We start from the raw sequence: 25,042 nt of genomic DNA, 5'->3' as shown, positions 1-25,042 counted from the left end.
AAAAAGACAATGAATGAAATGGAGGATTAATCACGTGTAGCACTGAAATATAAACAAGGAGACTGCACGTCCCAGAGCGCTGCTCCGAGCAGTGGCTCGTGCCCGCAGCGTGCAGAAATCCCTCATCACTGAGACCTCCTGGATTTCATGAAAAAAGCCAAAAGGCAGAGGAGGTTCCACAGGTGGTTTTTCAAAGGTAAACTTGCAAACTGAGTGTTTTACTTGGACTTTTCTCTGTTCAGTGCTCTCAAAACTTGAGTTCAAGTTGATATCCCCTGTGCTTAATCAGTGCTCCGTGACTTTTGCAAAGGAAACTCCCTATTTTCTTATTTTTCTGCATTAATTTTAAAACAATAAAAGTTCAGGACAACTCCTTTGTCCCACAGAAGACTTCTAAAAATGCTTCAGAGAGAACCTACTGTGCTGCACAGTGTGTAGCTGTGCTCCTAAAAGGGGGATGTGGTTATTAGCCTTGCTCCCTTTTGCGCTTGCTTTTGGGTTGGTATCCAAACACCAAAGGATTACTAATCATGTTCCGTATTTATTTTTTTAATCAGAGATTTACCTGTATTTGATTTCCAGTTATGGATTTTGAGCATTCACACCAGCCTTTGCAAAGGTGTTGAACTTCTCAAGTTAATTGGTAATAAATTAACCTTGGAGTTTTTTTTTGTGAGGCAGGTTAGGTGCATGCAGCTTTGTGAAGGTTTTTAGTGAAGGAAAACGTAGGAAAGAAAGGTGGAAATGGATGCATGACACAATTCAAATTGCCTGAAATACCTGTAATAGATAGTTGTTTTATATCTCAATATCTGTGTCTCTCAGGTAAGTACCGTTGATTTTTTTGGCTTTGGGATGATGCATTTAATGTGAGGGTTGAGGCAAAGTGGAGTACATAATTGTAAAACTGATAGGGAAGCTGCTCCCCATCCTTATTCAAAAGCTCCACCAAACCTCTTAGCTGTTCATTTCACAGTTCTCTTTAGAAAACACACATGAAAAACCTAGTGAAAGTTTATTTGGGCCACCTGCAATAATAAAATTGAAGTGACCCAAGTCTGAAAATACCACCATACGTCTCTAAGTGAGTATAAAAAGCCAGAGCATGGGATATATTTAAGCTAAAACACAACCCCCTCCCCCCCCCCATGTGTGTTAGCACAAGACTTGGAGGATTATGTGAATACAAGTCTAGGTGACCAAAGAGGTTGTGCTGCTTAACTAATCCCTGCTGTAACCTTCTGCCCAGCCTTTGCCTGGGCCTGGGAGCCTGGGGCAGGCACTGGGCAGGCAGGAGCCCTTCCAAAGGCTCCTCCTGGCCTTGTCTTCCTGCCCTCCGGGGGCTTTCCAGCTTGCACTTTGTTTCACTTTCTCTTTCTGCTGTGTAGGGCTGCGCTGGAAGGGTTGCAACATCCTCTATCAATTATTTACACTGCTTGCATGAAAATCATAACAAAATATATATTCTTTTTAATATTAGGATTAATTTTTTTTAAATACTTCTAAAGCCATGCTGGTGCTTCATTAAACTAGTTGGTGATGCTCTTTTAAATGCCCTTTCTAAATACTTTTTAAGAGGGGAATTGCATTAACCTCTCAGCTGCAGCTTCCCTGTTTACACGCAGCAAAGGCACTGCCAGCCTGAACCTGCCTGGTCAGGAGCAGAAGGGTGACCCCTGCGGGTCCCACCACCCTGATCCCCTGGCACCTGCAGCCTCCAGGTGACTTGATTTGCCAGTGGTTCCCTGGTGGGGAAGAGGAGGTGGGGAAGAGCTGCCTGGGGTCTTTGGTCATGGTATGAGTGCTTCCCAGACAGGAGGTGCTTTGCTTGCCTCTGGTTTTATCTATTTTAGAGTAATTAATAACAGAGAGCTGAGCAACCCAAATTTATGCAGCCTTTGAAAATCCAGATTAAAAATTCTGGGAAGAGTCTGTGTTTTTTGTCCTTCTACCCGCTACAGCAGAAGTTGGAAGATCTCAGGTCAGGATGGGGGTTTGCCACTGTGCCTTGCTGGGTCCCCTCTCTGATTGCATCCTCCAGGGTTGGCAACTCTACCACTTCCCTGGGAAGCCTGTCCCAATGCTCAACAAAATGCTAATAAATGTTGTGCTGAATTTTTTTTCTCTTTCCCCATAACTTTCTAGTTTCAGCAGAGATTTGATGAAGCTTCACGATAAGAAGATTCCCAAAGTTTACAGGGCTTTGCTCGCTTTTGGACTTGGTTTTGACTACTCCAACAAGTCACCTGGAATTTTATAAAATTGGCATTACGCAGTAGATTGTAAGAAATAGATTAGCTATTGTTATGAGGTCTGAGGGCCTGTCCCTGCCAGGGCTCTCGCAGGCTTTAGTCTCTCTGCCAAGGCTTCTGGGTGCAGGACCCGTGGCAAGGAGCCTTAAATCTCAACCCTCAAAATTAAAGGGAATTTCTTAAAGGGAAGATGTGTGCTCCATATCTCACCCAGCCAGGGTGAGGAGGGGCACAGGAAGAGGGGTGCAGGGTGTTGTTCCCTGGCCCAGACCGCTGGGCCTCTCTCCTTCTTGTGTCCCCTGGGGTGCTGCAAGTAATAGGAGCTGCACGATGTGGTGACAAGTCCCCAGCATTCCGGATATTTGATCTGAGGAAATCGCCAGTGAGCCAGGAAATGTCAAGATTATGTCACATGCATAATCTTTTAAAGCCCTGAAAAGGAGCTTGTTAAAATCTGTGTCTCTGCAGTGTGATCCCAGCTCCTTTTGTTTTTGCTCTGCTCTTCCACTTTACAGGAACAGGCAGGCAAATCCTCCCGCCAGATATCATTTTACTCCCTCTGACTTACAGCACTTTAGTTTGCCATGGCCTTGCCACTCACTGGGGCTGGAGGAGCAAGTCCCCACTTTGCTGGGCCCCCAGAGGAAAGATGTTGGGATGCTCATGGGCCACATAGCGCAGCCCATGGCTCCAGCACCCAAAGCCCTTGGCTGAGCACAGGCCCAGGGCCCGTGGGGATGCAGCTACAGCCCAGCTTGTCTGCACTGGGAAAGAAGAGAGAGGATGTGGGAGTGGGGCTGCCTCCCCTTCCCCCTTGTGTTTGCTCATGTTCTGGGTGGGCTCCCTGGGCAGCCCAACAGCGCTGCAGGGAGGTGCCAAAATTTCATAGAGCAAAACTGCACCTCGTTATTCCACTGATTCTGCAAAACTATTAAGGAGCATCCAGCAGAGTATGTGACCCACACATATTTAATTTCTTTTACAGTTTCTGTTTTGATATATGCTGGATGTGTTTTTATAAAACAAAGATTTATTGGAACCTGGAATTTTATTACCTTAAGGTTTACTTGAGTCCAGATTGTGAGTTTCTCCCTTTGGAAGAGAAGGTTTAAAAGAGCCCATCTGCCTGTGGCACTTATGAAACCCTAGGCCAAGGATGACACCTTTTCCCTTAACTTCTACTATAAAGTCAAACAAAAATTTACTATCAAATATTATGCCTTCCATATGCAGTGCCCTGCTGTAGATACAGCTCACAGCAATTGTGTTGGGCTTCTTCCTTTCAAGTTTTTATCTGTGCCATAAGGAAGTCAGGCCTCGGTGTAGGGTCCAAGGAGGAGCAGCAAGAGAGGAAAAACCCAAACCATGTATAATTAATGACAATGTGCCTTCACTTGTGCTCTTGATTTTTCTTGTAGAAGCACAGTGATGCCCTTGCTGCCTGCAAGGCTGAGGAAAGCAGTGTATTTTTAAAACACAGTGCCAGTGTTCAGACAGCTCCAAGTGCTCTGGTAGGAAACAACCAGCATCCAAGGAAGCAGAGCCTGAGCCCAGCTCTCCGGTTACCACGACATAAGTAAACAAACAAGTTTATCACAAGTAATGAGGGCATTGTGCCAGTTTCAGTTAAAATAATGAAATAAATAAAAAAGAAATCAACCCCAAACCAACAAATCATTACAGCATGAGGAAAGTCCTGAATGAAATTGATTGTTCGTGCCAGCACCAGAAATATATCTTGCCATAAACTCGGGCCTCCACATCTGCTTCAGCACCAGCGGATTCTTTATAAACAGCCTCTTTAATTTTATCTAACAGCCTGTTAGCAGACATGCAGTCCAAAAATACATCTCCTTTTCTTCCTCGCACTATCCTGAGCTTGGCAGGGCACCAAACATGAGGTTCAGCTCCTCGTTCAAAAAAGCCCTTCTTTAAGCATTGAGTGAGCTTGATTTAATAAAAACTCTGTCCAGCTTCCTCCGGGCAGCCCTAATGGGATGCAGAGCCTGGCGCTTCTCAGGGGCTGCTCCAGACCTGCTGTGTGTTGGCCAGTGAGATTTTTTTGTGGTGAAACAATATTGCTCTGCAGTGGAGTTGGGGAACCAGCTGGTGTTCTCCAGAATGTCTCCCCTGAGGGGTGCAGAGCTTCACTTTCAGTGGTGCCACCCTCTGATAATGGGAGTGAGCAGGCAGCACCATAAAAGCAAAGCAGAGCCACGGCACGGGATGTCCTGGTGCCCCTGATTGCCCCAGGGATGCTCCAGTGCTGCTGGTACCCAGACCCCCTTCCCACTGGCCCTGCCTTCCCCAGGGAAGCATCAAAGCCCCTAAAATGACTTCCAACCCCCAAGTTCCCCTGGGGGCGAGATCTATCTGTCGTGTCCCCAGTGTGGCACTGCCAGGTGTTTGTAGGTGCTCCTGAACGAAAGACTGGGCATTCACTGAAATAGAGGGGGTGTTGCACTGGGGCTGGTTCTCAGAGGATAGCCCCAAGACCAGTGGCAGGACAACCACCTTCACACTTCCTGACGCTGGTGTTCCCAAGCACAACACTGATTTTCTGGCTGCTGACTGCCTGGAAAAGCTGGAAGGGACATTGGCTGACTTTTAATGCCAGGACGAGTGGTTGATGTCACCTTAGAAGGTGAAACACACCCCTGCTGTGAGAACTGCACCAAATTACAGGCCCAAATCTCCCAAGAAATTAGTGTGAGAAACACCACACAACATCACATTCACTGCAACACACGAACTCCTTAGCTGGATAGTTGAAAATGTTAATAATTATCCCATTTGACAAACCAAGGTATGGATTTGAAGCCTCAAAGTTTGCTGTGCTAAAGAAATATTAATGGCCCGGCATGTTATGATGTCCAGGGGAAAAGGATGTTTAATAGTTTCTCCTCATGGCTCAGTTGTTTATTTAAATGACTTGGAAACTAAATCAGCAGCAAACATAACCACTGCTGTTGCGAGGTGTGGTTAACAATAAGTAGATTTTATTTAGCATTACAGCAAAGGATGAAATGGAGTGAAATAAAGGAAAGAGAAGTTTCTTGAGTGGTCAGCGAGCCAGATCCCAATGCCAAGCCATGGAGGAGGATCAACAGAAATCCTGCAGAGCCCACCCTTTCACTTGGTTGTGCTGACAGAAGCAAACGAGCAGCGTGGCTACCAATGAAAGGGAACTACTGCATTTGGCAAAGGATGCTGTGGGTCTGTACTGATGGAGGGACTCTGTTGGCCTGTGTGGGGGATGCTGGTGGCACCCTGAGGTTTTTCATCACTTCCTGGGAGGGATTTTCTGACTGGTCCTTGTGGTTGTGCCAGGGAGGCTTGAGAGCCTTGTGCTGTTCACCTGTCAGTCCTCAGCAACACTTGGCCTCCACAATAGGGAGGGATCCAGGATTTGCTGGGAGCTTGTGGTCCCTCCAGTCAGGTGCCAAATTTCACTTTACAAAGAGCACAAGCATTCATCCAATGGTACCTTACTGATCTGAACATGGCTGATGCCTTTCAGCTGAATTTCAGCTGAATATTTAAGAGAAACAAATCAAATGCCGACAATTGAACAGGAGAATCGGGTTTAGCTGCCCAGCTGTGAGCTGCAGTGCCCTAATCCTTCCCATTATGTGCTACAACAGGGTGTAATTCAATCCTAAATTATTGAAAACCTTGATGTTTTGTAAACCATGTATCAAGGTATTTTATTTACACAAGCATCTACTCATTAGCAGTATCAAAATGCTGGCAATACTGTGCACACTCTGCAGGAGTTCCTGTCAGAATTACATTTCACATCTCCCTAGCACGGGCTCAGAGAACCCCAGTTGAGGGGTAGACATAGACCTTCCTGGCATCTCTTTTTTTGTCCAGTCCCATGACTGGTGGGGTCCAACGGAAAAGCCACTTCTGAGTGAAGAGGCCTGGAGGGATGTGGTGGGCAGGGGAGCAGGATGTGGGCAAGCACAGGCACCTCTACTCAGGTGGTGGCTCTGCCATCTTTGGAGACTTCCCAAAGCTGGCTCGATGGAGCTCTGGAAAACCCCATCGCTTTCCAAAGTCCTTTCAGCCTTGCTTACTCCTCCTGGAGCTTGCAGGCAGTGACAGTCTGGCTCCGAGCATTCTGTGCAGGTTGCCCCTAAAAGCTCCTAAAACCTTTCTCCCACTGAAGGCTGGAGGAGCTGATGCTGCAGTAGGAAGGAGGGTAAGTAGGAGGCCTGAAAAGGTCACACCAAGGCTGCAATTTCCAAATGAGTGTGAAGGAACTGGATGCCTTAACACCCTCCAACTTAAACACTCAGTCTTGGCTGTTAATGGAGTGTGCTGTAAAACTGCATTTTCTTTACCTATTCAAGGAAAATTAATATCTCCTGTTAATATCCAGGAGAAAACTTTTTGGCTGTGAAGGCTGTTCTTCCCCACAGGAAGGTTGCTGGCAGAAAATGACAGCTTGTGGACAACCCGAGTCAGAGTGGCTGCAACAGCAAAAAAGTAGAGGAAGGGAAATGCAGCCTCAAATGAAACTGAGACAAAAAAATAGAGAAATAACCAGTCTGAGGCATCCATAGGTTTCCTGAACTCACTTCTCTCATTTTCCAGCATTTTGCTGAGCACGATAGCAGTATTCAAGCCATTATTACATTAAGAAGTTTTTTGGCTTTTCTGCCTGCAAAAATAGTCATCACTTGTAAATTGAAGGCATCACTCTCTTATCTGGTCTGCAGCCAGAAGGGCTGGAAGCAATAGGAGAAGTGTGAACTTTCTCCTTCATCTCAGAGAACATTAACTTCAAAGCCTAGCCATAAACTTTCAGATGTAATGACTATTTGTCCAAAAGAGAAACACACCAGCTTGATCAATGAGTGAAAGGTATAAAACACAGAGGTTACATTTGCTAAACACTTGGGAAAAATGTGTGGTTATGCCTGGGTGTGTGGAGGGGGGAGTTATTTCAGAGTTATTTGGGCAGGCAGGCCCGGGGGGCAGCGTCAGGCTTGTTGTGGTTGGTTGTAGGTCCAGCACCAAGTGGCTTCTGTCCCAGAGGAGGCTGGGCTGCCGCGTCAGAGTGTGCTCCAGCGTGCCCTTGGGTGCAGACCTTCATCACCGAGTGGGGACCTTGTGGCTGTGCTGGCAGCCACACTGCTCTGCTTTTCCAATAAACTGTGGGAGCAAACATCTCTCCTTTCAGCTGCTCAAACAAAGCATTCAGGACCACCAGCACTTCCTCCTGTGCCCTTGCTCCAGCTGTGGGAACGCTGACTGGAGAAAACCCCCCCTGGGTGCACTGCCTTGTCCCCTGAGCATCGCTGAGCTCCAGGGCAAGGGTCCAGCAGTGCTAACACAGCCAGGCAGGTGCACTCAGAGATTTCAGTCACCTTTGGTACGATTGCCTACATCCTTCTTCCTTTTTTTTTAACATGCTTTCTATTTTTCTGATGCAAGTTCAATGGAAATAAAGAGTAAGGATGTCTTTTTGTTTCCATGGCTTGCATATGAGGAATTTAGAGGGAAGAAAATTTATATTATGTGACTTTTTTCCCGAGGATAACCATTGCCCTTCCTGATAACATCCCTTCTCCCTTGACCTGTATGGGCTTACAGAAGGAGCCTGGACCCCATCCTCTCCCTGGGCAGTGGTGCACGATCCTTGTGCATGACACACGGTGCTCAGGGAGGGCACTTTGTAGTGTTGATCAACTCTTTGGTGAAAGTGTTTTTAGAAGGAGTAATTGGGAGGACTTGCTGCTGGGCACCAGCTTCTGCTTGCCAGGGCTCTGGGGCTGGGGAATGAGGTCCAGAACTGTGCAATTCCTGTCTGAAGATGGAGAGGAGGAAGTGCCAGAGTATGAAGAGAGATTTTGAAAGGTCTGTAACATCTTCTGCCAACATCTTTTTTGAATCAGCCCTGCGTGAACAAGTGAGAGCCCGGAAGAGCCGTGTCATCCTTGAGGACAGCTGGGCTTGCTGGGGGACAGCTCCATTTGGGATGGGAGGCGGAGGGTTGCTGCCACTGTGGGGGGGAAAGAGATGTTGGTGGGGGTGCTGGCTGCTCCACAGGCTTTGACAGCACCCTGCTTTCCACCTGTGCTGTGCTTGCCTGTCCCCTAACTCCTCTGTGAGGTGCCAAAATGCCTCTACAGGGAACCAGAGAGCAAACCTAAGCCCTTCTTGCTCACCACACATCTTTGTGTCCCCAAGTCCCTGCTGGAGTGAATGGACCTGGTGGGTGCACCCCAGTTCCTCACCATGCAGGTGCTGTGGGGAGGAGATGGTGGCTCAGCTCTTGAAGTCTATACCTGCCCCTAGATGTGCTCTGGCCTCCAGGAGGTGAGTTACTAAGTGGCCTTCTCCAGGCTGTTCTCTCTACCTTCTGCATTCCAAACTGAGCTCCTCCCAGCATCCCGGGGAACAAGCCTCAGGGATGGCCATGAAATGCTGGAGCTGGGGGTGTTGGTGGGGGTTGAGATGACACTCTTGAAATGTAAACAATCCATCTGGTCACCCACGTCTCTGTGGCATATCACCTGCCCTACCTTGGTCCCAGTGGAGACTCCAGGGACAAGGGCAGGTAATAGCAGGTAGAGGTGGGGCAAGAGGCGCAACAGGAGGGCAGCTAAGTAATTTATTTTAAGGAGCAGCTGGCTTTACTCAGGTAAAACCAGTGCAATGCCAGCAGGCTCCACATTCAGCAGATCCCCAAGGGTGATGGTAGAGCAGTGCTCAGCTTCCCCTGCAATACCACTGTTCAAGGGAGGGAGCCGGATGCTGGGCTCCTTTTTTTCCCGCTGTGGAGCTGTACCTGTGCTTTGTAGGTGTGTTGTGTATTTAATCTGGTCTTTGCAAAGGGAACCACTGTAGCAATCCCTTTTACGTGCCTGGAGTCCCATTTTCTACCTCCACTGGATCATGTCCTGGGCTTCAAAGCACATGGGGAGCGGTGACCTGTTTTATTACATGGTCATAAAGCAATGGCCTCTCTCTGTTCCTGTGTGAATAATAAATAGTAGTTATATTGTTATATTTTTACATGGAGGCCTGCCAGAGGCTCTTTTTGAGTATGAGACTAGAGACTTAGTCTGAAAAAAAGGAAGAAGAAAACAAGACTCCTGACAGCTTTCTACTTGGCTGTGCAGCTGCGCTGAGAGAGGTGCCCTGCAGATCAAAGGGAACCCGCTCCCATTCTCCCCAGGTGCTGCGATGCTTCCCCTATTAGAGCAGATACTGGTTATCAGGCAGCAGTGCTATGAACGGCACAAATGTGCACTTTGCTCTCCAGAGGTTATGGCAGCCAGAAGGATGCCAGATTAGATTTAGGAAAGCACATATGGATGTATTGCCTTCTTCAGCCTTGCACTATTCCTTAAAATCCTCCGTTGCTCTGGAGGAAGACAGAAAGCACGGCTGTGGACAATCACAGCTGTAGAAGCGTAATTGCAATTGCTGTCTGGGAGCTGCTTAGTGCTTCTGATAATCCTTGAGACCTGCAGCGAGTCACTACAGGATGAAGGGAGAGCATTTGGTGGCAGGGATACAGCATAGGAATAAGTTTGCAGAAGGACTGAAAAAAAACCACCTCTAGTTTACGTTTCACTGTATGAAAAGATGCTCTGAGGCAGTACCAGCACAAGTTCAGACTTCCCGCTCTGGGGTTTCAGCTGTTTGTAAAGTGTCTCTGACACCAAGTCCTATACCATGTCTTCCCCTAAAGGCTGAGCTGCCACCACAGCTCATCTCTCAACTCAGTCACTGGCCAGAACTACAGCACCAGCCCACCGACAGCAAGTCCCACCAGTTCACTTCATGTTCACAGGGCTGTTTAGCTTCTGGAGAAGTAAACGGGAAGATGACAGGAGTGAGGTCTCGTTTCAGTGTTGGGATCAACTGTGCTTCAGCAAAACCTCCCTCTAAGCTCCATACACTGCGTAACAGATGCCACATCTGTTTCTATTTCCAGGGTGATCTCACTAATCACTTTTTAAGAATCCAGCATCCAGAGTTAATCAACATGCGCTGAATTACAGCAAAGGTTCCTACAGCAGTGGAAATATCCTGTGCAACTCCCTTTCCTCAAGTTATCCTCTTGGATAGTGGGGTTTATCCTCTGCCTGAATTCTGCCCAAATCCTCATGATCCCTGCAAAGCCAAGGCCTCTTTCCGAAGAGCTTCTTCCTCTCTGGGCCTTTGTCTATTTGACAAGGCAGATCTTCCAATAGTTGATTTTCTGTTTGGCAGCCAAACTAAAGGCTAAAAAAGCATGATACAGGTCCACCCCAAAACCTTGACAGGAATGGAAAGGGAGATTCCCAAGGAGACTTTGTTCTCGGCCATAAGGCCTATGAAGAGAAGCTATCACCCACTACAATCCACTGCCTACGACACAGCCTCAGAGCACACAGGATGCAAATTCAAAACCCTCGTGTTTCTCATATGGAAAACAATTTTAAAAAGGTTTCCTGGAAGCAGTATCACAGCCAGTGTGCCAGGCAGCACCAGAGGCACATTGAGATAGAGCACAGCAAGGCAGGAGACTGGCTAAGCCTGGCCATGCCTACACTGCTCCGTGCAAAGGCCCGGGCAGAGTGGCACTGTTGGGCTCACAGGCACTGTGCCTAGAGCTTGCTTCCCAAGCAGAACATTTACCTTGGAAACAGCTACTTGGAGTGATCCAAACCAGACCCTCAGAGTTAGCATTGAGCCCAGCAGACAGCGAACACAAATCCAGGGCTGGAGTCCATCTCTTCTTTGCTGGTGATGCAGCTATGCCTGTCAGATGTGCCTACAATGCCAGAAACAGCTCCTCTGCTGACTGGGTCCTCATCCTTGATAGTTCCCATGGTGTCAGTCACCTATGCTGTCCTCTGGACCGGGACAAGCAGCTCCCTCTGGCCACCAAGTAGCGCTGCTCTGGGCATGGATACTCCTGGGACAACTTTCAAGAGCCACATGAACAAGCTCTGTCTCCCTTTCCTCATGATGTTCCTCCAGCATGGTCTCACCAGCCTTTCCATCCTCCAGCTCTCCTGAATGCTCTCATGCCTCAGTCCAGGGCATGCTACACACCCTATGGAATCCCAGCACTGGTGAGCTATAACATCATCTTTGTTATCCTGGGCATTTTATGCTGGGATCAAAAGCCACCAAACTTACAAAAATGCTGGTTTGCTTAGGTCCATAGGCACGACACACAGGGCCAAGCTAAGCTGCAGCCAAGTGCCATGCTATGCTGTCCTTTTTATTGGCTGGCCCTGAGCAGCCAATGCTGCTCTGAAACAACTGCTCTCATCCACTACCAGCTCCCAGGCCTGCTCTTTGGGGCAGGCAGTTTAGTCCTGCAGATATTCCTGCTCTGTCTGGTCCAATAAACAGTGTAAATAATTATACCCCAAGCAAGAGGATTAGGAGAGCCCCATTGCAGGCTGTCCCACAGCCTGTGGTTTGGCCACACTGAAGATTCAGCATGTCGGGTAAATCCTCACTCCAGCTGAGGTTTCCTTTTGAGATCAGCTTCTAAAAAAAAGTTAAAAAAACCCCCAAACCAACAAAGCAAGCCATTCTGACGTTTCTAATTTTCGGGGCTAATTCAGATGAATAATTGCACACCAATTGGCAGAGAGCTTTGATCAGCCAGAAACTGCGCATTTCACTGAGTAAGCTGTTCTTCAGAAATCGTTGGCTCTACTTGTACCCCCTTCCCACTGCCACAGGAGAGGGAAGGGATACTGTAGATCCTGCTCCATGTATGATCATCTCTGCTCTGGCTCTAATGTAGCCTTCAGATGGTCTCACCCTCTGCCTGCTCTTCTGCTTGGAGACATTAAGGATCTTCAGCAGTTATCATCTGTCACTCTGGGCAGCTTCTTCCTCAGCTGCACCTCTCCCACAGCTGTCACAATGGCCATGTCAAGACTTGCTTACTTAATTTCTGTATTGAGGATTTTTAGCTACTATCATTGGTGTTTCTATGTCCTCCTTTCAGGACACAAATCTTTATGATCCCATTAGGTTATGCCATCAGCTGTCTGTTACACTTTAAACACCTTCTTAGGGACAGGTACGCTCACAGTGATGCTAATGTTTGTTATCAGGACACGGCAGGGGGGCTCCACAGGTGGCGTAGCTGAGAATGGCCACAAGTCACAGCATCCTAGAATGGCCTGAGTTGGAAATGACCTTAAAGATCATCTAGTTCCAACCCCCCATCATGGGCATGGATGCCACCCACTAGACAAGGCTGCTCATGGACCTGGAGTGTCCTCTGAGGACAAACCATTTGGCCCTGATTTTTTGCCACCTCCATCATCACAACCACCAGCATCTCCCAGAGCCCGCTGGAGCCATTAGAGGCTGGTAGAAGGGCGGCTGTAGCACTTGTAGGGCGAGCACAGCCAGTGGGGGTGACAGCCACATGTTCGTAGGGGCGCTTCTTTTAAAGCTGATTTATTTTAGCAGGACTTTTACCGTGTGAAGCTGGCAGTGGCAGCCAGCAGACATGGCAGTGTCCAGGCTCTGCTTAGAGACTGACAAGGAAACTTTGGGGCTGACAAGGGGCTCGTGGAACCCATTGGGGACCACCTGGTTAACCACGTTTTGGCTGACCTTCCTCAAGTAGAGGTCTTGGCCTAGGTCATCTCCAGAGGTGCCTTCCAACCTCAATCTTTCAGTGAGTCTTATTTAAACCTCTGGCATAAAGCACAGATTGGATATTCAGGTGTATATATTCAAGTATTCCATAAATTCTCAACTCAGTACAGGAAATTTCAAGTCCAACAGCACATTAAACCTTTACCAGGATGTAAGACCAGAGTTTCAGGAGACTTTTAACAACCTAACAAACCAGGGAAGTATGAAATGTGCCATGCAAGTCAGATGTTTCTATGCAACAACCATATGATCGAAAGTTTCTCAAACAAAACCATTTGCTGTCAGGACAGAATGGAGCCAAGTCAGTGTGATTCAAGTTTTTAGAGTCAATTTTGTAAAATGTCAGAAGGAGTTACTTAGTGCCACCCAGTGTTGGCAGCTAGAAGAAGGAAGGTTAAATATGGTTACAACTGGGTGTAGCCCAGTGAAACAGGAAAAAAACCCCAGCTCTTGCTTTCTCTATCAGGGGTGAGTAATGTCACAGCAGTTGGGCAGCACCAGCATTCAGGGGATAGGTGTTCCAGAGTTGAAATGAAGTTTAGCCATCTTGTTAAAAAAAAAACCTTCTACTTTTCATATTCACTTTTCAGAGCAGGTAATCAGTTTGAGATGCAGATGGCCTCTTTTGTCACAAGACTCACTCCCCTAGTCTGACATCTGTCTAGTGAGAAAGCTGCACTGGTTAGATGTTCAGGAATTTAGATGAGACACAACTATATAAAATGTGTCTCTTTCCTAGAATAAATAGAGTACAGTTAAACATGACTCTTTCCCCTTTCCCGCCTTTGTGTCAGGTGCTGCATATGACTTGCCTTTTCCTTGAAGCCTTTAAAATTATACAGGATCTCATGTATATCAGGCATGGAAATAATCTCCCAGTTATGATCTTTGGATGGCTGAACAATTGCACGTATGCTTTTGTCCTTCAAAGGACTATATAAAATCACAGAACGATTTGGGTTGGGAAGGACCTTAAAGATCATCCAGTTCCAACTCCCCTGCCATGAGCAGGGACACCTTCCAGCACACCAGGTTGCTCAGATCCCCATCCAGCCTGGCCTGGAACACTTCCCTATAAAGTTGGTTGAGTGTCATGGTCCCATTTAACAGGCATGGAAAGTGAGATGCCAGGCAGGCAATTCCATCCTCATCACAGCCCCATCCCAGGAGATCTGGAGCCAAGAGCCCAAGTGGGAAAGAGAGGAAGGAGAAAGGAAGGCCCCCAAGATACCTCAAACCCACCAGATGTTGGCAGGGTGAGGGCATCCCAGGGTTGTGGCTTCACCTGTAGTGGCCATGGCAGAGAAACCCTCCCTCTACCATTTTGGGCTCCTTCACTCTGCCCTGAAGTATTCTCACTGCCCAGAGAGGAAAAAAAAAGACAACAGTGGTTTGAGTGGTTCTCTGCTGGTTCTTTATTTCATCCCTATAAGATGAGGGCCAAGGAGAGACTGACACAGGAGTTTATCTCAGATTGATACAACAAAAAAGCAACAGTGAAGTGAAGGGTGGCTGCCCTCTGAAACGACCTCACTTCAATGAGCTGCCACACTGGTGATCCATGCTTCTGGGTGTGAGGACAGGCATTTTTACTTTTTCCTCCTACCCATGGAGCCATCTATCTCCCAGTCACACAGCCTATCCCTTGGATTTGTGCTTGCTGACAAGTCTCTTTTCTCACTTTACCTTTCACTGACTGCTGGGAAACAGGCCAGGTAGTGTGGCCACAAGTCATGAGCCAAAAATTCATCTTCTGGGGCCAACACACTTGGGGTGGTTTTATCTTTTCCCACTAGTCCCGTGAGGCTCCTGGAGGACCTGGGAGCTGGGCTAGCTCTGCTGGCTTCTGTTGGAAGACCTCCATGATCACTAATTGCATCTGCATGTCTCACTAGGGTCCTATATGTCCTAGGTGCCCTCCACAGCCATTAGAATCTCAGTCTTCCTCCCATAGAGCTCACAGTTAAAACCCAAGGTGGGAAATCACTAATTCCTGTGATGGCTGCTCAGCCTTTGCCTCAGGAATTCATCAAAAAGAGAATTTTCTCTAAGAGGGACACAGGACACAGTGTGCACAGAAAAAGTTGGTAGAGGAAGGAAACCAGACAAATACAGCATTCGTGAAAAAAAAAAAGTATCTGTGTGTATCCCCTCAGTTAGGAAGGTTTACAAAGTAGCTTCACAATGAGAGGCAGCGCCTGCTCCGGAGGTTTTACAGTCCCAGCAATGAGAATGAAAGAGCAGGAAGGGGAAAGGCAGAGGCAGGAGACCTGTGAGGCCTTTCACGGAGCAACTGTGCTCAGTTTGCAGGTCCAAGGCATTTTTAAGCCTATAAATAAACTGGGAACGTTAATGATGCCATTAATCTCCGCTGGGCGCCGTCCCAGCTGTTTTCAGTGGCGGGGTTACCTTGTCTCTCCCAGCAGAAGCAGGTCTCGAGGGGAGGGTCAGGCGAGCAGCGGGGACTGATGCCGTGTGCCCGGGGCCACCGCCCTCGGCGGGAGGACACTGCCACCGTCCTTGGCAGCCCACCAGGAGGAGGTGTCCCAAGTGCCAGCCCTCCTGGCTCCCAGCCTGGAGGGAAACACATGAAAACAGACGTCAGAAAAGCAGAGTGCTGCTGGCTGCAGAGCGGGGCGGGTGACTGCTCCTGCCGGCAGCCCCTATGGCAGAGATGCCTTCTTCATCTCCTACAAGAGACACCCCCAATGGAGACCCTCTGCTCCTCTGGAGCTGCTGGGAGCCTGCTCCCCCACCTCTGCCTTTCGAAGGACAGAAAGAGCTACAGAACAGAGGGAGAGCCTGGGAGGGGCAGGTCAGGGCATCTCAGCATACCAGGTCTAGGGCAGGGAATGGCTGGGGTGCAAGGTCCTGCAGAGAACAAGGTCTGCCCTGAGACAGCTTCTTGCCCATCACACCAATAGTCAGTGCTTCCCTCACAGGCAAGAGGGGGAGAAGAGCTCCCTTTCCTTTCCATCCAGGGGGAGTAGGAATGTCATATATTTGGATGGGAAAAGGTGCTTTTTCTCCTTCCTCCTATGAGGAGAGAAGCCTCAGGACAGTCTCCGCTTGGCAGAGGAGCAGCTCAGCATTTGCCCTCAGTGCTCACATGGCACCCAGAGCTGGTTTGCCTGTGGGCAATATAGCCCTGAGGTTCATCTTACACAGGTACCTCCTATAAATGTTTACCTCATCTTACAAAGTGTACCATGCTTTTGTTTATTTTAGTATTTCTGTTACAATATGCCAGGAAAAAATTTATTCCTAACAGTAAATGAACTTCACACTCATTGGAAATAGGTGCCTTTGAAAACCACATCTACACATTGCTTTCCTTTGACCTGCCCGTCAGATGTCCAAGATAGTCAGATACCACCACACAGGGTAAGAGAAATTAATGTTCCTGTATCACCAGAAAATAACACTGGCCAACTTTTTCTTTTCTATTCTGCAATGAGCTCAAGATGTTGAGACATTTGCCAAATAATATTACAAAAGAATTGTTCACACTCTGGTCCCAGGTGACATTTGGCTACTGAAGCTATTAGGACTTAATCTCCCAAAGCATTCAGTGGCACAGGACTTCTTCCCAATCTTCTCAGAAAATACACACTGTTTTCTGTTCTTTGTGTTATTTAGTAATGTTTCCTGAATTCTTAATATCTATAGTGGTCTGACTGCCAGTTGCGTATAACATGCCATCCAGAAAGAATTAAGAGAAATTTGGATGTTTTTCTTACCTTCTTACAATGATATTTTGGGGCCAGAGGCAGAAATTTCTCTGTGGAAGATCCAGCCCACTTGACCTGGCTTGCAGCTTATAAACAACACAACCTGTTCTCTCTCAGGAACTGCTAAGAAATGCATTTCATTTACTTGAGTTTTGCTATTTTGTCTCAACTATATCCAATAGACAAACTGAAGGCACTACTGATGCTACAGCTTCCCTGCTGCAATTGCTGTCTGGCTTCTTTTAGGGATCATGCAGGATACGACCATTTGAAGGTCTCTGGAGGCCTGGGTGGCTTGTGCATGACAAGGTTTGGTTCTGTCTACAGCCACTTTGGCAAGCAGAGACACACCTGGATCCTGCACTGTGCACTGGCTCTGTGAAGCAGGGCTGTGGACTCACATGTCAGTGGCAATTTGAGACACCAACCCCAGTGACAATGAACAGGAAGTTTCTTTCCTATTTTAATGAGTCTAAGCAGTGTTAAGCCATTTTTTTGCAAAGCTTTCACAAAGGCTCCTGTCTGATCCCTACTGCCTGTAACTGGTACTTTGGGGAGCCCAAGGCTTGAGTGAATCATACATGCAACCCCTGACTGACAGTGCTGGTGTCTCCAGGGAGGCCTGAGGACTCACATCGATCTGCACATTTAGGAGAGCCAGAAAAGTAGTGATTTATCAGATCAGTCATAGAAATATGAAATTCTGTCTTGTTAATGTTGACAATGTTAACTCTTATATTTGCCTAAGGAAAATGGCCCTGGTACCTTTCCTTTGGGATGCTCTGCCTTCTGTAGGACCAGGACAATGCTGTGCTGGCAGGCAAGAAAATGATGTGGCTCCTCTGGACCTAAGTGAGTGCTGAGCAGGACACAAGAACACTGGAAATGCTCCCAGCTACATAAACGTGGTACTCCATCACGCCACTGAAGCAGCAGAACCTCCTGCTGCTGCTGCTGCTCTGAGCGGGCTGCGTTCGCTGGTTTGGGTTTCTCAGAGCCCTGGAGGAGACGTTAGATGGTTGTGAGATTCAGTCTCTAATTAGGTCCCTGTAGTGGTGAGATTGCTTCCTTTATAATCACTCAGTGGGAACTGGTACTTTATCCTCTGTACTCAAATTTTTATGTCTTTCACCCTCATTTTCTCTCCAATGCCCAGAGTCTCCAGTCCACTGGATGACAGCTGCAAAAGCCTCTGACATTCACTTTAAGGACAATTCTTTTCAGCTGCTTCACATTTCCTTTTGACAAGCCCTTCCAGTGATATTTACTGCAACTAATGAATTAACTCACAGCTGGACCACTTGCTAGCCTTTTCAATCCAGAGCTGTTTTAAATCTTGATTAGCTGGTATGATTTGTAAATCTCATAGAACTGCTAAGTCCAAGCTGTCCTGTCTCACACTGTGATCAGGAGACAGTTCCTAGTCATGCAGAGCAGCAGTACACACATATTAGGCATTTGGAGGGACTCTACCTCTGCAGCAGGTGGTAAAACAGTGTATTATCCACAGGAAGTAGTTCAATTCACAAGGAAAGTTATTTGGATAGTGTGTTGGTTTTGCATGGCCTGGTTTTGGTAGCAGGGAGGCCACAGAGGGGGCTTTTGTGAGAAGCTGGTGGAAGCTTCCACCATGTCCAGAAGAGTGAATCCCTGATGGCTCTGAAGATGGACATGCTGCTGGCCAAGGCTGGGCCAATTAGAGAAGATGATAACACCTCTGTGATAACATATTTAAGAATAAAATCAAAACAAAGTGTGTGTGCAATATTAATTCCAGCTAGAGAAGAGGAGGAGGTGAGAACACGAGAGAAAACAACATGGAGACACCAAGGTCAGTGCAGAAGGAGGGGGAGGAGGTGCTCCAGGCACCAGAGCTGAGGATCCTCTGCAGCCCGTGGTGCAGACCATGGTGAGGCAGCTGGGCCCCTGCAGCCCATGGGGATCCACGGGGGATGCAGAGATCCACCCGCAGCCCGTGGGGGAGGTGCCCGTGCCGGAGCAGGTGGATGCCTGGAGGAGGCTGTGTTCCAGTGGAACACCCGGTGGCGAGAGAGGGCCCTGCTTCCAGGCTGGAGCAGCCTGTCCGTGGAGGGCTGCACCCCATGGAAAGAGAGAGCCACTCTGCAGCGGTTTGGGAGGGCTGTGTGCCCGTGGGAGGGGCTCAGGCTGCAGCAGGTGCAGTGTGGCTGCTGCTTGTGAGATTTGGAGCCCTGCTGGAGAAGTTCACAGAGAACTGTCTCCCGTGGGAAGGGACCCCATGGTCTCACAGGGGAAGGACTCCTCTCCCAGAGCAGCAGAAGAGAATCTTCGTGACGAACTGACCAAAACCCCACTCCCTCTCTCCCTGCACTGTTGGTGGGAAGGAGGGAGGGGGAAAAAGATGTTTTTAAGGGCTTACTTTATTCCTCATTACCCTCCTCTGATTTTGTTAGTAATAAATTCACTTAGTATTTCTAAGTTGAGCCTGTTTTGCCCTTGGAATGTTTTCTCCTGGTCCTTATCTCAACTCATGAAGCCTTCATTAAATTTTTCTCTTCTCTGCCCAGCTGTGGCAGGGGAGGGTGAGTGAGTGGCTTTTGTGGGTGCCTGGCATTCGGCCAGTGTCAAACCACGACAGTTTTTGGTGGAGAGCACAGGCAGTCATGAGGATTTTGAGATAAGGATATTAATTGGGAGAAATATTAGGCAAAACAAGTATTAAACCATGTTATCAAGTAGAATGATAGTGGGGAATTTGCATTGCAATTGTAGTGAAGGGTCTAAGAGTGGATTTTATGTAGTTCATCCATTTGTGTTCTGTGTCATGATGATGTTATTTTTGGATCTGGTGTGGGGAAATTTTTTTTCTTTTCTTTCTGTTTAGTTTTAGTTGTTTTTGTTGTTCTAAGTGAAGGTTGTATGTTGAATGTGGATGATTTTTTTACTGCAGACTTCCATGGTCATTGCCAATCCTTGCATAAGCTGTCTGATACTATTAATAATATTAGGAAATACCATTGTTATGCTATGGAATTAATGGAATTTGTAGTCATCCTGGTGCAAGAGAAAACGTCCTTTAGGTGAGGAGTTATTAAAATCTGCCCTGAGGCACCCAGTTCCTGGGTGGAAAGGTGTGTGGAGGGATTTGGGCACGTTCCTAGGGCGGTTATCACCTCCCATTGCCTGGGACTGTACTCCTGAACAGGTAAACAACCCTAACACACTGGCCCGTTGGCTGATGGAATGCGAGCAGCTTCTCGCCCTGTACTGGGGGCTGGCCTGGGCGTACAGAGCCTCTGTTCAATACTCCCAGGGAACTGCAGTGGAGGCAGGAACCCAAATTCTGTTTGAGGACACTATGGCTGAGGCAGGGACTCAAACCACAACAACTATGGCTGAGATAGGGACTCAAACTACAGCAACCACAGTAATTGCCCCAGTAGTGAGAACAAAAAAATGGACAAGGCAAGTTGCAGGCCCATACCACCGATCAGTAAGCAATGGGAGTAGGCAAGATCATGGGAGGGGACACAATCAGGCCAGCTGACCCAAATTAACCAAAGGGATATTCCATGCTATATGACGTCAGCTCAGATACATAAAGCTAAGGAAGGGAGAGAGGAGGAAGGGGGGCATTTGTGATTCTTCAGTGTTTGCTTCCCGGAGGAACCATTACGCATTCTGAAGCCCCGCTTCCCAGGAAGTGTCTGAACATTGCTGCTGATGGGAAGTAGAGACTGACTTTTCCCTTCGCTTATGCACGCACAGACTTGTGCTTATTTCTTTCCTTTCACTGTAATAAAACTGCCTTATCTCACCTGCTGGTTGTTCTCCATCTTATTCTCTCCCCTGTCCCATTGGCAAAGGGAGTGATTGAGCAGCTTAGTGGGCACCTAGCACTCAGCCAAGGCCAACCTGCTACAGAAAGCTGGAAAAGAAAGGGTCTTACTACTTCAAGCATGTGTGAAAAAATAAGCAATGCAACACATACTACATTTCACAAGCATCTTGCACAAGTGATATTACACAAATGCACCTTTCTCCACTTTATTTTGCAGATCCTCTTTTCTGTTTCTAGCTTCTGAGCACATCCTGAGCAATGAACAACAGCCCAGCATTTCAAATTAGGATCCTTATCTAAGTTCCTACACAAAATTAGTCTGATTTGTATAGATTCTGCCCTCTCAAGTCCCAAGACACTTACAGGGTCAGCAGGTGTTCAGCTGTCAGGTCATTTGTATTTTGGCAACTAACTGTGTATTTAGGCATCTGATTTTCAGTGATTTGAACTCCAGCTCCAAAATTCTGGCCTGGAGGTAAGCAGCAAACTAGAATTTGCAGCCTAGAGCTTGGGAATACACTAGTCAATGTAGTTGCCTAAGTTCAGGCTGAAAAGTCAATGCTCAATGGAGGCTTTTCACTTACCAGAAGACTTACAGCAAAACAGGAAGTTATTAATATCAGAGCCCAAACTGACTTGAGAGTTAGACAATATCAAACAGAAGGTGTCTCCCCTTTTTCCTGTTTATCTCTTGCTAGCTCAGAAGACAAGGGAGATGAAGAGGCAAAGAGTTTCATAATTTGGTGCTACAAGGCAATGAAATTGTACCGGCAGGCTGTACATCATTACACAAAGTATATGGCACCACTTTCCTCAAGTCTTTAAAGCTTTTTGCTGTACTTTTAAACAAACAGGGAAGCTATTTTGAAATGATGGGGTGGAACATGACAAAATAATGCAGTGCAATGGCATGCAGGAGTTTAGACAAAGTGAGCAATAAATGAAACTACAGGGAAGCATAATAGGTTGCCTCAGTATAATTATCTTAGGAAAACACCGGAACTAAAGAACTTTCTCTTGAGAAAGTGTCATTTGATTTTTAAATAACACAGGTCATTAGGACTACAGTTCCATGTCGTGTCTGCATGATGGTTTATCAAAGCAAGATGAAATTACTGGCACGGTCCTGGGAGGAACCTCCAGGGTAAAGGAAAAGTACTGTACACAGTGGCTTACCACCACACAGTGAAGAAATAAGCAAAACTTGCTGGACTCATGGCCCAGCCTCATCACATCAGCACAGCACACACCAGACTGCATTCAGCTCTCTGTTTTCACTGCTGCCCAACACAGTATTTTCTTTCAAACAAGGGCAATTTTAAAAATTGCCCTTTCTAAAAGGGAACTAGACACAGTCTCTCCTTGAAAGACAAGATTGAGTAGGAAACCCTGCACTGAGAACAGCTAGCAAGGTCAAAAATGGAGTGCTGACCTGTTGGGATGTGGGGTCACTGGCTGTCTGAGCTCTTCTGTGTTTCATCAGCCACTGTGGAGGTAACAGGGCCAGGGAACTGCCTCCCTGGCCTCCACGTTTGCAGAGAATTTATTAAAAGACACATATTGGGAACAGAAAAACTGGCACTGAGCAGGCAAAAGGCAAACCCCAAGAGTATTTATTTGTTTTGACTTATGATTGGGCAGGCCACAGTTCCTAGTGTAACTTGGCTGTTCTCTGAAAAACAACACACAAAACACTATAAGTAGGTGTCAGGTCCCTGGGAAAGGTTTCCTTTCTCTTGGAGAAACAGGAGATTTCATGTGAGGACTCGTTCACTGGGTGCTTTCACTCTTTCAGATATCTAGAGGTTTGGGCCTCTTTCTTTTTTTCCCATCCTATCTTGCTGAGACAATCACAGCCACACGAAATAAATTCCTAGAAGGAGATCACTCCCACAGAGCCTTACACCTCTCAGTTTACACTAGAAAAACATTGTTTGTACCTGCAGAAGATTTAAAAAAAATAGAGGTGCATCTTCTTTTCTGTCCTTGATAAGGTTTCAGCTGCAAACACAAGGCAAGAGTCATACTTTCTTTCCACTGAGATTGCAGATGTCAAAAAAACCATCACAAATTTTATTGCTGCTTAAAGGAGATCTGCTGTACATGACTTGCTGGAATCACTACCTCTGACAAGATTTGTTAGCTACAGTACTGATGTAAAGAGTATAATGCCCAGGGGAAGGCCCAGAAGTCAGCTGTCCCCACAAAATGGCCTCTTTTTTCCACTCAGGCCACTTTAGGGGTGCTGGGTAAAGAGGGGTTCAGCAAGCAGCTTCCAGGCTCCCAGCTACATGCTTTTGTGATCCCCTGAGCTAATGGGTGAGGAGGAGGAGGGAGGGAGGAAGAACAGTGTCAGATTAAATGGAACTAGGCAAGACAAAAGAGTGGTTGCTAGCAAAACAAAAATAATTCTATAAATAAAGATAGGAATAGTTTTCATGTGTAAGCAAGAAATGCAAGAGGTATGAAATGAAGCAAAATTAAGAGAAAGCATTCTGCAGAGTGAATTAGAGAGATTTATAGCACAGTATCAATTCCCTGTGCAGCTGAAGTCAAACATTGCTTTGCATTTTAAAGTCAGCTACACTGAGTACTCTGAAGAATCCCCTTTGCTGTCCATTGCCGATGGTAAAAAGATAATGCAGACCAAACCACTTCAGGGCCTGATATGACTCTCTCCTACTATAACTGAATTCTTCACAGGTATTAATCTCATACACCTCAGGGATATGGAAGTACATTCTTCCTTGGAGAATGAGGGACAAAAGGCAGAAGGATGGGAGCAGCTTACACAAGGGAGACACTGGCAGAAACCTGGATGTAGATCACCCAAGTTCCAAGCTAGCATCTGAACTTCTAGACACACCCTCTTCTCCCTCAAAATGTGAGAAAAGAAGAAATAAAACCAAAACCATACCACAATGGTTTGAGTCATTTGAGAGTCCTGGCTGCAACCTCCCACACAGCAATCACCCCACAATCCTGGCTGCTTTCACCATTGCCATCTTACCTTTCCCTCTCCAGCTTTCTGTTGTGTTCTGACATTAACTGGGAGCTGCCTGAGGCAGAAGCTGTTTAAGCTTCCCCATTATTTTGCATGTAGCATGAAGTATCACAGGGTATCTTACAGGTTTTGACTCTGAATTGAGTTTTTGAGAGAGAGTCAAATTACTTAATGCCACTTGGGTCTGCCTTCTGAAGTTTTTCCACACCTAGGAGCAGCTGGCAGAAGCAGTGGAAGTGAGCAAGAGCCATCTGTGCACATTGCTCAGGTTTTATTATTTCTGCTCACTCTGAGATTTTTGGTATCAGGGAAATTATTTAGGCTGCAGGACATAGCTCTTGAGGGCAACAAGGATCTGGCTAGTGAGTCTGTCCTTAGGCTAGGCAAGCCTAAAAGATGAGCATGCAGCAGAAGCTGCTTTGTAGGAATGAGGCCCTGCAAATTTTTTTATTCATACTGATGTCCGAAGTGTTGCTGTGAAGGATTTATGCAATAGATATGTGACAATGTGTTCCTGATCCACTGCTAACTACTCCTCTGTGTCTCCTCTCTCACTGCCCTTCAAGGCTTTGCTCTGAATATAGTGATGCATACTGTTCCTGAGGAGTCTTGGGAGAGAGTGTAGGGGGCACAGATTTGCTTCAAAGCAGATCTTCAAACATCTGTTTGTACTTACAGCTTGAATATTCAGCTCGCTACAGCACATAGCTGCCTGTAGCTTCAAGGCAAACGCAAATGCTAAGAGGTATTAAACACTGATAAACATAAACAAGATAGCCTGAAGCAGCTTATCAGTTAGGTGGTAATGGGTGGGGAACGGCTCATTGTATATTTAAGGCCCAGGCATTTTCCCACTGATTTTTGCCATGTTAGTAATGAACCAGGGAGAAGAAAACTCCCACTTGCTTTAGCCAGGAAATACTGCTAAGGTCAGTCCTGACTCTCTCCTGCAGTGGTTCCTGCTTGCTGCTGCACCAGGGTGCAAGGGCAGTCTCTGGCCAGGCACCCTCTGCGTCAGGAGAGGAAGGACAACTGCTCATGCCAGCTCCATTGCTGACGGCCGGGCCACCACGATGGCGGGTTACCCCTGTAGCAGAACAGAGGTTACACTGAAGGATAAGGGACTTCCCCAGCAGCAGAGCCGTGCTAGCTGGCCATACAGGAGCACCAGGGGAAGGCTCTGGCCCCAGGTTATTGGTTGGCTGGAAAAAAAATGAGCAGATGAAGACACTGTCACCTGCTGTTGCTTGACACCACTCTGCCACAACAGGGTGGAGCGGCACTGAGACACAGAACACTTTTACCATTACCTGAGAGATAGGTATCATGATTAATCTGATAGAAGTTGGTGGTGTTTCAGTCCCCTCCACACCTTCTAGGTGAATGAGAAGAAAATTTGGCTGGCTTGAAGAACCTATATAATTTTGTATTAGCGTCAGGTGACTGCCAGTTTTGGTGTAAAGGAGGGGACAGAAACATGGGGCAGGATCTGTTAGGACTTGAGGCACAGAAGCAGAGCTGTTCTAGGTGGGCATAAACCATTATGGACAACATCTCAGTATCTCTAGTTCACAGTCTTCTGTTTAGTCTA

General features: G+C 47.0%; 1 long non-coding RNA gene across 1 annotated transcript in view; it reads right to left on the bottom strand.

Moving 5' to 3' along the window:
• Positions 1-25,042, bottom strand: part of LOC125321745 — a 77,595-nt gene that overhangs the window by 5,356 nt on the left and 47,197 nt on the right. The window contains exon 3 of the long non-coding RNA XR_007201666.1: positions 15,306-15,470. This is a non-coding gene — a long non-coding RNA (uncharacterized LOC125321745). The remainder of the gene's footprint in view (positions 1-15,305; positions 15,471-25,042) is intronic.

This window comes from Corvus hawaiiensis, chromosome 2 (assembly GCF_020740725.1).
Source record: "Corvus hawaiiensis isolate bCorHaw1 chromosome 2, bCorHaw1.pri.cur, whole genome shotgun sequence".
Lineage (NCBI taxonomy): Eukaryota > Metazoa > Chordata > Aves > Passeriformes > Corvidae > Corvus > Corvus hawaiiensis.
This window is presented reverse-complemented; position numbering and strand designations above follow the sequence as displayed.